Consider the following 17,504-nt stretch of genomic DNA (forward strand, 5'->3'; position numbering starts at 1 on the left):
GTGGTTAAAACGTCTGGCACTAATTTATTTTCTATCAAGGGTTAGTGGTTATTTTTTAATAGGTACCACCAGACGGTTATATATCTTGCAAAAAATAATATTCTGACTTTTGTATGAAAATCGCCATTTCGCGACTCTTCAAGGACGTCTGGCGGGGGTAATGCCGTGGTTAAAACGTCTGGCACTAATTTATTTTCTATCAAGGGTTAGTGGTTATTTTTTAATAGGTACCACCAGACGGTTATATATCTTGCAAAAAATAATATTCTGACTTTTGTATGAAAATCGCCATTTCGCGAATCTTCAAGGACGTCTGGCTGGGGTAATGCCGCGAATAAAACGTCTGGGACCGAACTTTTTGCAATCAAGGTATCGCCCTCTATCGGCTCTATATGAATTAAAGTGGTTATATACTCGACACAAAAATCGGAAAAAATGCATTTTTCAACTCCCCATAAACCATAGAATGCCGTGAAATAAACCTGCCAGACTTTCGAATTCTTCATCAGGAAGCTATTACCTACACATACATATGACCCATTTTCGGTTATCCAAAAACTCCCAAAATCTGCTCTGGGCTCTTAGACTAATATAGCGAGTTCCGTAATTTAAAGTTCACTAATTACGCAAATAGGAAGGATTTCCTGAAAAAAATACATTACTCATGAAATCTATTGATTAACAAAACAAAAAATTAAGAACAGGAAGTATCTTTCACTTAGCAAGGCCTAAATTGCTTACAGCTGTTAAATTGATCATCAATTTGTGAACAAAAAAAAAAAAAAACAAAAAACTGATCTAAATTCTTTCCGGGATATGCACTTCCTGTGCCAAAAAATACTTTTTTTCTTCTTCTGCATATTATAAATAAGCCATCTAACCATCAGCACATAGCGCCCCATGCAACAGTAAATGCAAAATTTATTTTGCTGTCGCATTTCAACCCACACCAATACCACAGCTGGAAAGTCTAACATTATCGTACATTTATCCTTCCAATTATTGCCACTTGTCAAATAATAATTGACTTGCTAATAGTTTTCATTATGCAATATTTTTCCAAAATTAGAGTCCATTAATACATCAACTGCAACGGAACGAAAAGGCCAGACACTGCCAACAATACCACAAAAACCAATAATTAATAAAAATGTTTAGCTCTAAATAATAATATCTCTGATTAATGTTTATTATTATTTTTTTAAATTATTTTTCTTCAATTTAAAAATGATATAAGAGCAGTCAAAAGTCGTAAGATAAATATTAAAGAAATTATTGTTAATTTCCGATGCTGAAGAAATTGAAAAAAAAACTTCAATATTGCCTTAATTAGATCTGTTTGTGTTTATTTGTTCACATAGAATTTTTTCAAAATGAACTTTCTTCAAATAATGCTGCACAACAAAAACAAAACAAAAAAACACACGCACCTCAACAAAAAGGTATTTAAACCCATAAGCAAGGGATAAAACACGCCTGTGTGCAAAAATAAACTCACTCCTTGATTCAGGTTGGTTTGAAGGTTTTCCACGGAATTCGATTTTAATTTAATCCGCATTACAGGCCCCTTTGTGTGTTCGACATTATGGGACGTGTGAACGTGGGTTTTTCCTTATTTTTTTCTTTTTAGCATCTGGTGCATATAGTGTTTTTGTTGAGAATAGGTAGTAGTTTTTTGTAGCGGCAAGTAAGTTTGCTTATGATTTTTGGGATAATTTGATTTTATCTTTGGACAGGTTACCCTATTTACCTAAGATCACAATATTTTGAAAAAAAAATCTGTTTATTCTAGGATAGGTTCTAGTAAACTGGGTAAAATTTGAAGATCAAAACGTGCCTATCGATAGGTTTATTTTTTTATCCGAACGAAATCAGATGTTGGTGTTTTGTGTGAATAATTTCTCTGTTGTTGAACTTAAATAAAATAAAATGAAACCAAACAAACTTGACTTTAATTAACAACTTTAATTCAACGTGGGGTTGAGAAATGAAATTTTGCAAATATCGGAAGTATAATTGAAGCTCGCACAATTGGTCGTTAAAAGGAAGATTATCTATAGCAAAATTTTGAAAAAGTCCATGGAAAAGTCCATCAACAAATCGGTCATGTTAATTCAAATTGATGTATGGATACTTTAAAAAATTGAAAATTGAAGCTAACAATCCAGCTTTTAAAACTATAAAAATGTGTCAATAATATGTGTAGGTCTTCCTTAAATGATACGAGAAAGTTTTGTTAAAAAAGTTTTAATAGTTGCCATCCACTCACAAAAAGAAATCTACCCACAATATGGTATGTAGTTTTCGGTTGCATCTTTAAAGTTTTTCTCACATGTAAAACTACACATTTTCAAGGGGTCTTACCGATAATCAAACTTAGGGATTGCTTTTATATTTTAGTAGACTCTTAATACTGAATCGTGCCAATTGAAGGGTGTCTTTTCAAAGTGGGATAAACAGAAAAACCTTTGACCTGAAGATCTCAATTTTAGACACTTTTGTGTTTAATTTCTTTTTTGTTTAATAACACTGGTCGGCAAAAAACAAAATAAAGCCGGGAGCAAGAACTTTGTAAGGTGATTTTAATTGACTTAAGTGTGCTCAAAACTGTTTACAGATTTATTCTATCACGCCTAGTTTTTGAGCTACACTCATCAATATTTTCGCTATAAACTCCCAAAAGCTATAATTTTCAATTAAGTTCTTTTTGATGTTTAGTCAAAAATATATATTTTTCCGTAATATGTTGCAAGCAAGATTTTGAGGTATTTATCATAAAGGAGAATGGGCAAGTTTGTATGGACGTTACGCGGCCAAGAATGAATTTGTTATTTTTTGATGTAAATAAGTCTTACATATGTATATTGTCCAGAAGTTTTATCCTTGTGACGTTCTTCAAAAACGGATAAAATGCATTTTTGCATTTAACACTTTATATAGATTGTCTCAATGTTATAATTTTAATGTGTATTTAAAGTGCAAAATATGATACTTTGTCATTTTTCCTGAGCCTGAAGACCTTAATCTTGAATATCCAACCACTAGAACTCAAACTATAAGCATTTAAAAACAACAATTTTAAGCCTATTTTGAGAGTTTTGTTGTTTAATTTTTTGTTTGTTTGAATTGTTTGAAAACTCGAACAAAAACTTGAAGTGGTTGTCTTAAAAATCTTATAATATGAGTTCTATTAGTCAGATTTTCAAGATTATTGTCTTCAGACTCAGGGAAAATGACAGAGCATCATATTTTATGTTCCAAATAAAAATATAATTCAATTTCCTTCATACATTAAACAATGCATTAACAATACTAATATTGCAATATCTTACATTCTTAACGCAATACAGGAAAACGTTTATAGTAAAAGTTTTTCCTAAGTTATAGTTCTTTCATTTGATACCAATTTCCGCTTAACGTCCAAAATGCCCATTCTCCTTTCTTTTTTCAATATCTTCGAGAAAAAAAAATAATTTTGAAAAAAAATAAGTACCTTAAGGACGTTTTAATATGGCGTTTCGAGATTGCATAAGTAGTTTTGCAAAAAAAAAATAACTTAACGGTGATGTAATTTGACGTCAAATGTACCAAAAAAAACGCGTTTTTGACCTGTTCATATTCAAGTATTTCGAAAACGTGATGTGCCAGTGAAATTTTGACTTCGGATTCGGATTCAGCACACAATGCTTTCTGCTCTATTTTCGTTTCGTGTTATTTGAATTGAAATCTCTACAAAAAGAGAACCGATATACATAGGTTAAATATGAGTTCCTATAGGCTTAAGACCTTTAGGTTTAGGAAAAATGATAAAGCTTCAGCTCTAATTTTTAAATAGTTTTAATTTAAACTTTGATTGGAAAACTCGCGTTAATTATACTCCTATTTCATCCCCTTTTGAAAAATCAGTCCAGAGGTCGTTTTTAATGATTTTCTTACTCTTCGGCAAGATCATTTTGACACTACGGTCTTACCGTCACTTTGAACTGTTTCAACGAGCTAACTTAAGCAACCTCTACCGCTAAAAGCAGTGGCCAGCCCGTTTAAATAATCTTATCGAAAATTAAGAAAATTACTGCGTGCTAGGGCCAGAATTGTAGTAGATTTAGTAATAGGCAATATTTTTTGTTCTTAAAAAAGTTCACGAAAGAAAAAATCATTATTGAGTTTATGCATTTATTGTTATTATTTTATTTCATTACTATATATTTGAATCGAAAAAGAAATAATTTGTTTGGTGCTTTAGACGTTTTCACTGGGTTGCAATAAAGACTTACACATATTTTGGATCTTTACAACTAAAAATACAAAAACAAATAGGTGAACTTATAAATTTAAGTTCTTTAAATTTTGATTTCAACAAACTATTTCTACTAACAAGTAACAAGTTCCTCTTATTCTTAACTAACTAGAAACAAAAACAAATAATATAAAACTAATTTCCTGTAAATCACAAAGTGGTTGTTGTATAAAGAAAACTAAATTCCCTCATGGTGCTTGTGTAAACGGCAAGAATGGCTGTTAATACAAAGAATTGCATGTTTTACACTATTATACTACCTACATAGTTATGTACATATCATCGGGGATAGATCAACTGTCAATTACTACATATCTGTAATGTGTATAGTGCAGAAATAGTATAGGTATAGAAAATAGAAGCCTTAGTTCGTTGGTTTTTATATTATATACCTAATGCTTATTGGAATGCTTCGAAAAACCTAACGATTTGTACAGTGGGGGCTTGATTTGAAAAAAAAAACTGTTCTTTCAAATTAAAAGTTCCCCTTTTACAGCTTAATATTATCAGACTTAAGCAAAAAATACAATTTAATACCTTTAAACTATTGTTATATTTTGTTTTAAGACTGAGAGTTTTTGCATGTTTTTTTTTTCTCGAAAAATTTGTCATAAATATAAAAAAAATAATAGAAGAAAATATGGAAAAATTAACCAAAATTTTCAGTCATTAGCGATACTAGTTTTGCCAAAAATCAATAGTTGCAAAATGTTGCTTTTCAAGTGTCCTAAATTTTGTCAAAATCGAAGCAGGTTTGAGCCGTATTTCAAAATAATAATAATTTATTCTCTTTTAGTCAGACATAAAACTCATTTTTTAAAAAGGTTCCACTGTACAATACAAATTTATTCCAACATTGACTTGAAGTCTTGGAGAGAAAATGCAGTGTCTCCCCTAATTACCCATAACTACTGCAGCATTTATGTAGCTTAGGAAACGCTCTCTTCTTATGGCCTTTCTTTCTTTGACCAGTGTGATCTATCGGCACTTTTGCTTCTTTTCAAGCTTCGTTCGTCAATATCTGAGATAATCTGTTAGGGGAGTTCGGAGGCAAATTGGGTTTTGGTACTTGTTGTTTAAAAAAAATATATTAATGAATAGTACCGTTTTTATTTGAAACAAGTGCATATCTCAAGAGGTAACCTAAGTTCATAAAAGTGTTATAAATTGACAAAATTTTATTTAAAGCCTTAAAAGGGCTTCGGCTAAACATAATTAAAAATTGAGAGAGTGTGTTTGAACAACAATATTAAGCCAATTTCATACGTATAATGATGATGAACTGTTATAAAATAAGTCTCTTGGCAAACAAAAAAATCCACTCCCTTCATTCACTGGCATGAGAAACCATATATTCAGCAAGGAAAACTTTGTTTTTCTTTTATGAGAGTAGAATTGTTTCCAAACAATCTAGCAACTGTCGAAAAAAATTCGATACCCCAACGTACCTTATCTGCATTTGTTGACTGAGCAAACTTCAAGCTGCCATATAGGTACAGCACCTCGCATCCACAGATCACGGTAATTGCGATCACGATGCAATATGAGTAATGATATAAATGTTTGTTTTTAACGTTTCGTCAGTTAAGATATACATACGCGTTTCGCACTGATCGTTTCGTCTTATAAGGTGCTCATACATATAGTATATTATGTTTATATTTACCTATGCAGGTTGTGTTTCTATATTCATTCATAATGCAAATTTTACTTCTCGGTTTTTTTCTAAATAAAAAATTGTTGAATTTTTTTTTCTTGTGTCATTTTGAAAACTCTGAGTATCTGTATCTCATCATATTATTATGTGTGGGTATCTGTAAATAAATAAATGTACCTCAAGCTTTATAGTTTTCCCCAGTATATTCAAAGAAAAAAACAACAAAATTCTAGTAAAATATTTTTGTCGTCACATTTTGCGGCAAGAACAGCAGCACAACCCAAGAAAACGAATCATCATCGAACTAGTCCCCATTTTTCATAGTCGTTGCGCTGTCGCGCTACCGTGCCACCTTATAAGTTGTTTTTGTTATGGCTTTTCTGCCTGCCTGTTTTTTTTTTCTACTTTTTTTTTTCTATTTCTGCGTTGCCGTGTGCCATTCATAGTAAGCACGTTGCATGATTGCGAACAACCGCCACCACTTCATCGTCATCATTGCTGACGGTTTTAGTCGATTTTTAGCTCGCCACCCGACCGATTTTTCCTTTTAGCCTACCCACTCGATTCAGTTCGCCTAAGACTGTCAACGTTGAGCGTTGAGATAGCTCAAGCTAGAAAAACCACAATAAAAAAAAAAAATAAATAAACGTATACAAAATAAATAAAAATAAATAGTATATTTAGTATTCACCAATACTCAAGCGCTCCGCGCGACAACGACAACGACGTCGACGTTGTTGATCACAGATCGCTGATCACCCCGTCGCGCAGTTGTGAAGAAAAAATAAAATAAAAATACAACAAAAAAAAAAAAAAAAATAACAAATTACAAATAATAGCGAACATTTTAAAAATAAATACAAATATTTAAGAATAGATACAACGACGACGCGCCAGACGTTTCAAATCGATCGTGTTGCTGGCTTTTTGTATAGTAAAATATCTTTGCTAGCGTCGAGGCAGTCGTCCCCGTGTTGACACCGTCGTCGTCGTTGCGACCGCCACCTTCACCGCCTTCTTCGTTGTTGCCCCTGCCCCTTTTGCCGCTGCCCGGTCGCAGTCACAGTTGCAGTCGCAACCGCGGTCACCGCCAGCACCACCTCCTCCAACACCACCATTACCACCACCACCGTTGCAGCCGCCGCCGTCATTGCTGTCAAATTTGCCGTCGTTGTCGTTATTGCCGTCGTCATTGTCGACATCTAGGATCTATCAATATTACAAACGCGTACTACAAGCCTTCATATAACCCAGCCATAGCGCGCAGCTATCTCAGATTTTTGTTGAGATACATTTTCTTGACTTCGTTTTTCCACATATTCGATCGCGATCACCCTAGCTGCTGCTGTACCCCGTTCCCCATCCTTCACCGTCCATATTTGCCGCCATTATACATTGGTGCCCTTTTCTGCCCTGAGCACTCTCTGTAGAAATTCGCGTGTGTTTTACTTTTTGTCGTTTCTCTGGCCAACAAGAAAAGTCGAGAAGAAGAGTGTGCATAAAAAGTATCTTTAATAGTGAAATGTGCAAACAGTTTTGTATCTTCTGTAACCCTCATGTGATGAACCATCATGCTCGATCATTAGAAAGCTATCTGTACTCCGAACTCGGCACAGGTTGACAGTTTTTTTTGTTTTTGTATTATTATTTATTTTTTTCTTATTTGTAATTTCCCTTAAATAGAATAATGTTAATGTACATTTCTGTGGAAAAAAAAAATTTCCTTATCTCAAAGATACAATATACAATGTGGAAGCAAGATATGCATGGTTAATCGTACGCGGCGCGGTACAACTTATCAGTTAAAACGGCCATAAAAGTTTAGCCTCCGAACTGATTAAAGAAAAAAAAAAAGTTGACAAGAAAAAAACAAAAAATTTTTTTTTGCCTTATTATGAAAAACAAACAAAATTATAAACAATTTTTCATTACCTATTTTTGGATTTGCACTTTTTAAGATGCAATCAATTAAAATCTGTGTAATCCATACTCACTCACCTCGTGTGTGTGTGTATCAACGAATGGATACATAATGATGATCAGTTGATAAAACGATCAATCACCACCACCACAATGTGAAATATTATACGAGCGCTCTTTAATAACACAAAAAAGCGGGCGCATAGTGGGCCAAAATTGTATTTAACTTGGCAATAAAAGAATTAACAGTTTAATAAACTGTTTGTTGGCGCATTTTTGAACTCCGTTTCTGGAATGTGTCCGACAAGTATTTTTGCATAATAACTGCTTCAATTGTTGGACAATTCCATTTGGTAGTTTACTATGCAATGCAGTCTGTTCTTATTGATTGAAAGGGCTTACATTTGTTCTTGCCCGTTTTCGAAGGAACTGTTTGATAAAAAATTGGAATAGTTTAAAATTGTGCTGGTATCGAACGGGTCACATTATGTTGGTGCCAGCCATTCGACACCAAAAGTTGAAAGTGTTTTATTTAACCGTTGATGAATATTAACTAACTAACAGCATCAGAAGCGGTTTCTTGTGGTCATTGTAGAAGTTGATACCCCAGTTCGGCTGACAAATAGAACTGTCGGTACTTTAGACATAGGCCCATAGACATATACATAAGCCAGAAAACATCAAGTTGATAAACGGTCAATGCTATTAATTTGGAAAGTACAAGGATTTGCTAGTTAAATGTCTAAATCTTATATCTACAGTTGAAGATCAATATAAGAAACTCTGAAAGTCCAAGAATGTTTTTTTTTTGATATAAAAACACGCCAATATGAAAAATTAAAAAAAAGATGCAGTTCTTTGTTTATGTGTTACCTACATATAAACGAGTTTTTCTTATATGAATGTTTCTTATATCGGTAAAATACTGTACTGTACTTTGCAACAATTGTGAATGCATATTTGATTTTGCATTCAAATTTTTAAATTGGATTTTGTTATGAACTATTTAGTTAGTGAATTTATTTTTTTTTTGTTTGTGCTGTATTTGGAGAACAAAGCAACAAATTGTCGACCCCATCAGGCTTTAAGAGCAAAAAAGAGAAAACAATAAGTTTGAACTGACGGTTGAACCTCGGAATGAATGCTGATAAACTCAGACAATTTGTATTTCTTCTCTTTTTTAACATTGGTCACTGGGGCGTATGCGCAACCTTTTTTCTTTGCAAATATATACTAGTGCTGACTTGATGATTTTCATGATTGGTGATTGATGATTTGTGATTTGTCAAAAAGCGTATATATATACATATTTGTTATCTAAAGCTAGAACTACATCACAAAAGCAAACAAAATATATACAGTAAAAAGAGGTTGTCTGTAAAGCCGGTTTACGGACAATGATTTTACGTGATAACGTCGTCAGAAAACAGGTTGTGTGCTTTTGTATAAAATGAATCAATTGAAGCGTTTACTTTTTTTAAACAATCATAATAATTATGATAAATTATTTACAAGAAAAGCTAAAAAAAAAATATCTTTTTTATTTTCTCAATATATTAATTTTTTATTTACAAAAAAAATTATGCAATTTAAAAGCCAAGTATTTCTTCTTAAAAATAAAACCATTTTTAAATTTTTACAATGCGCAAAAAGTATAAAAATAATTTATTGATAACAATCATTTTCATCAAAAAAAAGCAAAAAAAAAAAAAAACATGAATTTTTATCTTCTCACGTTATTAATTCCATTTTTTCTCTAACAACCTATAAAAAATTTTATACTATCTGAAAGCTTATTGTCTTAGCTCAATATATATATATATCGATCAGGTCTATGAGTAATCTACAAAAAGAGCTAGAATTTTTTGAACTCGATCAAATTTCATTAAAAAAAGCAAAAAACATTTATTTTTATGTTCTCAGGCTATGGAATCAATTTTTTTGTTTGACAACCTATAAAAAATTGTAAACCGCTTAGAAAGCTTATTATTTCACCTTTCATATGACGTATCAATCTAATTTCAAAGATGCCTACAAAAGAAGTTAGAATTTTTTAAAGTCAACCATGTCGAATTTCCAGACTGAGATTTCCCACACTGGTGGCTGTTCGAGGGGCAACTGTTGCATATCTCCACTGGTGTTTTGAGGTTTTTCGCAAGTTTCTTGATTTAACATTGTGTAGCTTGTAATTAATTTACCGTTATGTGTGATATACCAAATGAAAGGTAATTGTATCAAGATGCTCATTAAAGTTTAATAAAATTTCTATCTGCTCTTGGTCAAAAGTTATAAGCTGTTGAATTCTACAATTTTATTTTACCGTTATCTCAAAATTGTGTTTACGAAAATGATTGAAACTTCGCACACATATAGTCGTAGTCATGGTCTATCATTACTCCATATACTTTATTGCTGTGTCTATTAAAGAAAAAAGATAAAAATAAAAAACGATGAAAATCGGTTAAAAACGGTCAAAAAACGTATTTTAAAAACTTGTTTCTTCCGTTATACAGTCAAAACTCACTAAACGATTCCAAGTTTTTGCACATGTATGCATAAAAACCTACATGTCCTAAAAGTTTTAGATTTTTTGAACGCTCCAAAAAAAAAAAGCTAAAAATCAAAAATTACCCAAAAAGGTGTTTTTCGAAACGCAGAGTGTTGGAAAGAAATCCTTATCAGACGCCTAATTTTTTTTTTCCTAATCTTTCACCTGGCATGTTTAGAATTGTAAAAAAAAATTTCCTTTACCCAAAATCATCATTTTGTCATAGCCCCTAAACGTGGTTAACGTTCAAACAAAACGTTATAGCTTAGTTTCAAAATTTTTTAGAATTTGTTCTTAAATGCAGTTATTCTTAAATTAATCTCATCTATCTCATCTCTACGACTTCGCGTTTAGATTTTAGTCCAATTTCATCTTTCCGTTTTACCCCTTAAAAATCCTTCATTTGGATTAAGCTTTAGGTTATTATCTTTCAAATAAGCTATAGAAGATTTTTGTATCTCTAATAGTTTATTTTTAATTGAAATTTTTTGCCCCACTGCGAAAGTGCGAGAGTGTAACGTTAGAAAATGGCGTCACTTTTTTGTGGTGGCTGCCATGGTTCATCGATTTATAAGACGTTATCACGTCAAAAAGTACAACATATCAAAAAAAAATTTAATGACGTGACTGTTAAAAACTTAAATTATTTAAAAAATTTTTGTACTTTTTTGTAATCTTATCACTTTGTGTTTCGAAGTAGTTCTAGCTTAGCGGTGAAGTAGACTTTCGAAGCCGCTTAAGCATTTTGAGAATATATTTTGCTATAAAAAAACTGTCATACTGTCCGCCTGAAATACGATATTACTTTTACTATCAATCTTAGATCTGGTCCTTTTATAATAATAGAAGTTAAAAAAAGTATAACACTACAAAATTTAACTATACTATTTATCCAAAATCTACTCTTGCTTGCTCTATAGGTTTTAATCGAAACCAACAATATGGATATGACTCAAACATTTCTGATGCACTTCTTCACAAAAAATGATACTCTTAGAGATTTTATCAATTCGGCGGTTTTTGTTAGCTGAATTTCTGCAAAAAAATGTTGAGGCTGTCATATACACAAATTCTTCATCATAAATGCTGATAATAAACCCTGAAAACATTTTTACTTATATGGAGGCTGATCAAAAACGTTCTGAGCCCATAAAATTTGTTGTTCCACTGTATAGTAGCAACAAAAACAAAAAACGGGTGGTAAAATATTTTCCAAAGGTATCAACGTGGTATGCTTAATGTACACATGACTTCACAAAATCATTGTCTGAGATGAGTGAAAAATCGTTCGAACTCACAATATTGTTCCTCCCATGAGATTATGAGATGAAATACAACTTTGAATTTCGGTGTCTTTTACATTTTTCTTTTTTCTTTTATTTACGACTAGGTATAAGTTTATTTCAGAAAAACTTGACAGACAACAGAACAACCAAATTAAAACACCTATTCAAATACAACAATAGCTATATACGATAGCAACCAATGCAGCGAGCACCAAGTTTTAATATTCCATAGACATTATGTTTATTTTTATTGTTATTGATTGAGGTAGGTCAGCATTTGTGAGAGAGAGCATAGAACTCACAAGCCTAATAGTGAGTTGCTGCTGGCTGCTGCTAAACTATAGCAGTTTAGATTGTCGACACAGTCAACGTACGTATAATATGTGTAATAATACTCGAAAGCATAAAAATAAAAATAAAAGCTCCATTAAAAAAAAAAAAAACACCAGTATTCAAAGACCTAGACTTTGGAGGAAGTATAAGTAGGGTGGTAGGGAAGTGGCAGTGGCGTGGCATTTGCCGCACCCGGTCGCCATCGGAATCGGACACGGCGGGCACCACTGATTGTATTCGTTACAAATTTGGTACAAGCGAATAAGGAGCACACAAGTAGAGGGTGTTTCTATATATACAATACATATTTTATATCTTTAAAGATTATATTGAAATTTGATTTATTAAGTCAATCGTGCGCCGTTGTCAGAGGTTTTATTTTTAGTTGTGCGCCTCCGACCAAGTATGAAGACATTGGTGGCGGCACGGTTGGCAAGGCGAGTAGGTCTGCGTGTAATGAGTATCCAGCACCATTAGCCTTAACGAACCTATACTTTGCCCGTTGTTAGGGTCTGCAAATTATAGTCATTCCTAAGGAGCTTGAGTGCAGATCTGTATGGCAATTGTATTGAATATCCTTTTAAATAAAAATAAAACCTCTTGTGGGCTTAGTACTTTCTAGTGTTTTGAAATTGCTTATATCTTAGGTAAAACTTTGCATAGGGAAACGATTGCTCATAAACGTGTTGAGGTTTTTATATTTTTGACAGATTGTATAAAGACAGTAACTGTCAAAATGTATTTTTTTTCGATAGTTTTTGTATGATGAATTCGATTTGTGGTCTTTGGAACTCGTAAGATTGCTTAATTTGTCATAGTTAGCAATAATTCTAAGTTGGTAGTAAGCGTGTTGAATTTTACTGGAAGAGAGTATGAAACGCTGTTGCCTGTAAATGCAACAATTATGAACATTTATTTATTTATTTAACATAACTAATTTACTAGTTTACAATAATTATACTTAATTTAGGATATATGATTTTAATTGACTATAGAGAAAAATGTTAATTTAAGCTTACTAGAATTTTCTATTCTCTTGTCAAACAAATTATAATAACTGTTGTTATGTAAGTTAAAAAGTTTAAACATTTTATTTAGGGCCAATTTTTCAATAGTCAGTTAAACAGTCAGGTAGTACTTATTCCTAAGGATAGAGAAAAAATCAATTTTTCAACAGGCAGATATAGCTTATTCCTAAGAATAAATCTATCTGCTTCTTTCAGAGACGAATAAAAATTATTCTAAGGAATAATCTGAACAAAAATATTGTGTCAGTTGTCAAAGCTGTTTTGAAAGAATTTTGAAAAAAAAATACAATGGAACACAAAAAAACAAAAACAATCATGAATAAAAATGACGTTTAATTTTCAATATTTTTGAATTTGACAATTTTTTTTTGTTATTCTGTAGAATAAATTATTCTTGATTGAAAAATTCAATGTTTTTATCTGATTGTTTATGAGCCTAATAACTTTATTGGTCGAACAGTTAACTGACTGTTTATTAGAAGATTGAAAAATTGGCTCTTAGAGGTGAAAATTGTTGAAATAAGTATACTATCTGGTATATTTCTCAATTTTCTTTGTGGAATATTGAATTTGATACGAGACAGAAGGTGCAGAGTCTATATTACCATTGATTAATTTAACAATGAATACAAAACATAAATATAAACGTCTGTTCTCAAGACTGGGTAGATCAACGAGTTTCAGTCTATTGTTATAGGGTGGGAGATCATAAGGGTTAGTCCACCCAACTCCTCTGAGCGCAAACCTTAGGAATCTTTTTTGCATTTGTTCCAGTCTATTTTTATGGCAGTCATAATGAGGCGACCAAACCTGGCAAGCATATTCTAGAATAGGCCGAACGAAAGATATAAAAAGTTGTTTTATAACGAAGGGATCGGAAAATTGTTTCGACTCTCTCTTTATCCATCCAAGAATTGAGTTAGCTTTATTAGTAATGGAGTTAATATGTTGAACAAATTCGAGTTTGCGATCAAATGTGACACCGAGCACAGAAACATCATTTTCACGAGAAATTGACACACCATTAAACAGATAATTAAACGAATTAAAAGAAAGTTTTCTAGTAAAACACATAGTTTTACATTTATCGATGTTAAGACTCAAACAATTACGAGTACACCAGTGGAAAAACGAATTAAGGTCACATTGGAGTTCTTCACAATCAAGAGTATTTGAAATTGTAAGACCAGGTTTTCGTCCTTGATGTTTGTGGGTGTGACTACACACTATTGTGTAGTATCAGTTCTCAAATTATCTGTCACAAATCTAGAAATCGCAGCTTTGTTTATTTATTCTGAGGCGCTTATACTGTCCGAAGACCGTAGTAAACGTTGAACAGATAAACGAACAAAGGTATTAAACAAAAGAAAATTGAATCACCAACAAAGATGAATGAAAAGCGTTTTGTTGTATTTTCAAATATAAATATAAACAATTTTATTAATAAAATAATTGAGAAATTTAAATTACGTTAAATGAAATGAGTTGGCAACCATAAACTGCGTTGAACTACTTTTTGTAAAATATTTAGGCGCTTTGAAGAAAACGTCGTAAATAATAAAAAAATAATTAAACGATTCAAGGTTGGCTTATAATTAAAGCCCCTCCCCCTAGTGTGATACTTTTTTGAGAACGTTAGCGCTAGGCAACCTTTGCTCAATGAAATATCAAACAAGAGTGATTTGTTTTGAATCAAGCTCTGCCTTTTATATGATTTTTGAAATAATTTTAAATCAATGAAATATATGATTACAAACATAAATTATTTTAAAGTGATTAAACAACAAGTATTAATTCAGAATATTGAACATTGAAATGAGAATTATATGAATAACTAGTAAATGGATGTCTTATAATCTCCCCCTCTGTCGCTGAAATCGTCCCGATGATGCGACAGGATATGTGATTGATTTTGCTGGTTGCATTTGCTGATTCTTTATCTAGCCTCGTTGCTGATTATGTGTATTTTGTGATTTCTGATGAGTAATAACATCCCAATGGAATTGTGAGGTCATCTTTGGAAGCAACTTGGTATGCTGTTGACCCAACATATTTGATTATCACGTACATATCTTTTTGATATAAATTTGGCTGATTAGTTTTTTGAAGCTTAGCTAAGAAAGTGGGAAATTATTAGTACATATATTTGCATTTAAATGTGTTGATAACATATCTTTTGGACCTAAGATCATCCAACCATGACGTATAGTTAAGGTATACCAATATGGCGAGTTGTGTCTTCATGGCTCTATTTTTGCGTTCAAGTGATGTTAGGAGTCTCAAAGCATATTCGATCGAATGTTCATCATATGACTCCCCCTGGACTACAAATACCCCAACATCGTAATTGCTGGCATCTGTCTTCAAAATAAAAGGCTGACCATCGCAGGCTTCTTTGAGGACAAAACCCTTTTAAGCAGCTTTTAATGCATCAAATGAGGAGTGTTCTTCTTTGTCCCATTTCTACAAGGCGTTTCTTTGAGTTAGGTCACTTATTGGTTTTTGATATTTTTGAAAACTTTCCATGAAATCCTGGTATCAAGAACAAGTTTGCAAAAAAGAAAGGACTTGTTTGAAGTTCTTATAATCTGGACGGTTTTCGATGGCGGAAACTTCATTTTGAATCGACTTCAGTACTATGGTTAGTGAAAACATCCCCAGGGTATTTCACCACTGAACAGCAACAGTTCGACTTCTTTTTATTGAATTTAAATTTGAAGAGATTGACCCGCTCAAATGCTTTTCAATCGAAACATTTCAAATGGTGTGATAAATACCGTTTTCCACAGACTTCTTCAGCTATTTCGATTTGATAGTATCCAGATTGTAAATCCAATAATTTGTTAATCCAATAATTTGTTTAAAGTATGTTATCGATACTTGGTAAAGGTGATTGTGATTCTGTTCAATTGTCAGTAATTGATGCAAACGCGAATACCTCCATCTTTTTAAGAACTATCACAACGGTAGCTGCCCAAGAGACTCACACTCTTTGCTTATCTTTTCCTTTAGCAACTTTACCAATTCGATTTTTAGTAGTTTCCTTCTTGTCGATAATAATATAAGGTGTCGTATCTATCGGGTTGCTGTTATTCGTTTGGATTCTATGTGATGCGAAAGGCGTTGGTTCATCTAATGGATTAAACACAGTGCGAGAATATGGTTAAGCTTTTCTCGATAAATTTTGTTTAACTCAACGGTTTCATCATAATTGGAGCTCGATGCAAACTTATGTAGACGCTCGTCCATCTGAAATTTCTAAAATTTCGAAACGTTTTGGAGAAGATGCAATAAAAGTTCTCTTCCAGCAACGCTTGTTCTGATTTTCTGGTTGTCTAATGCTGCTGGTTCATGCAAAGCTTCTTCTTCAGAGATTGAAAGTTCAACCGCCCTTGTGCCTTTAATAAAAAGTCCTTAAAGGTTGTGATGCTTCCCCGGGATATACCGTCTCTGGTTTGAAGACTGAGTAGACCATACAGTATAGATCAATCATTATTGGTTCATTTGGGACTGTCTCAGGAAGTTTTGCTAACAAGGCTCGTCGTTTTTTTTTGCAAATGAAGTCATGAGTTGATTCTTTTTGTTTCTGATTCGTTGCAAAAATTTCCATGTAAATTCGATATGCAGGTGTACTTGGAGCGTATGCACTACGTAGCAATGATAACACATCGCTCCATGTTGTTGCTTCTTTTTGTACACCCTGCCACCAATTCACAGCATTATCTTCTAGCAGTAACGGAAAACCTTTAACGGCGTCTTCATCATCAATGCGTTCAATGTCCTTAAAGACATTTATTATGGCAATGAAACCTTCCACCGCCTCTGTGTTTCGCTCTCCCTTAAACCTGGCCTTTTCTGACCTGGTTTTGGTTTTGTTTTTTGAATAGCTTCCATGAATTTCTTGAACTGGAAGTCCGTGAATAGTGCCATTTTATTTGACTTCAGGCTGTATTTTGAGAATTTGAAACTGATCCACTAGTTGGGCGCCAATTGTAAGACCAGGTTTTCGTCCTTGATGTTTGTGGGTGTGACTACACACTATTGTGTAGTATCAGTTCTCAAATTATCTGTCACAAATCTAGAAATCGCAGCTTTGTTTATTTATTCTGAGGCGCTTATACTGTCCGAAGACCGTAGTAAACGTTGAACAGATAAACGAACAAAGGTATTAAACAAAAGAAAATTGAATCACCAACAAAGATGAATGAAAAGCGTTTTGTTGTATTTTCAAATATAAATATAAACAATTTTATTAATAAAATAATTGAGAAATTTAAATTACGTTAAATGAAATGAGTTGGCAACCATAAACTGCGTTGAACTACTTTTTGTAAAATATTTAGGCGCTTTGAAGAAAACGTCGTAAATAATAAAAAAATAATTAAACGATTCAAGGTTGGCTTATAATTAAAGCCCCTCCCCCTAGTGTGATACT

At 32.6% G+C, this 17,504-nt stretch overlaps 1 protein-coding gene across 2 annotated transcripts in view; it reads left to right on the forward strand.

Moving 5' to 3' along the window:
• The first annotated feature begins 6,557 nt into the window (after positions 1 to 6,557).
• The window catches only part of LOC129908862 (dorsal-ventral patterning protein Sog), a 47,918-nt gene continuing 36,971 nt past the window's right edge, over positions 6,558 to 17,504 (forward strand). For both annotated transcript variants that reach the window (XM_055985667.1, XM_055985668.1), the window contains exon 1: positions 6,558 to 7,570. The gene's annotated coding sequence lies outside the window, so the exon portion shown is untranslated. The remainder of the gene's footprint in view (positions 7,571 to 17,504) is intronic.

Source organism: Episyrphus balteatus, chromosome 2, assembly GCF_945859705.1.
Source record: "Episyrphus balteatus chromosome 2, idEpiBalt1.1, whole genome shotgun sequence".
NCBI lineage: Eukaryota > Metazoa > Arthropoda > Insecta > Diptera > Syrphidae > Episyrphus > Episyrphus balteatus.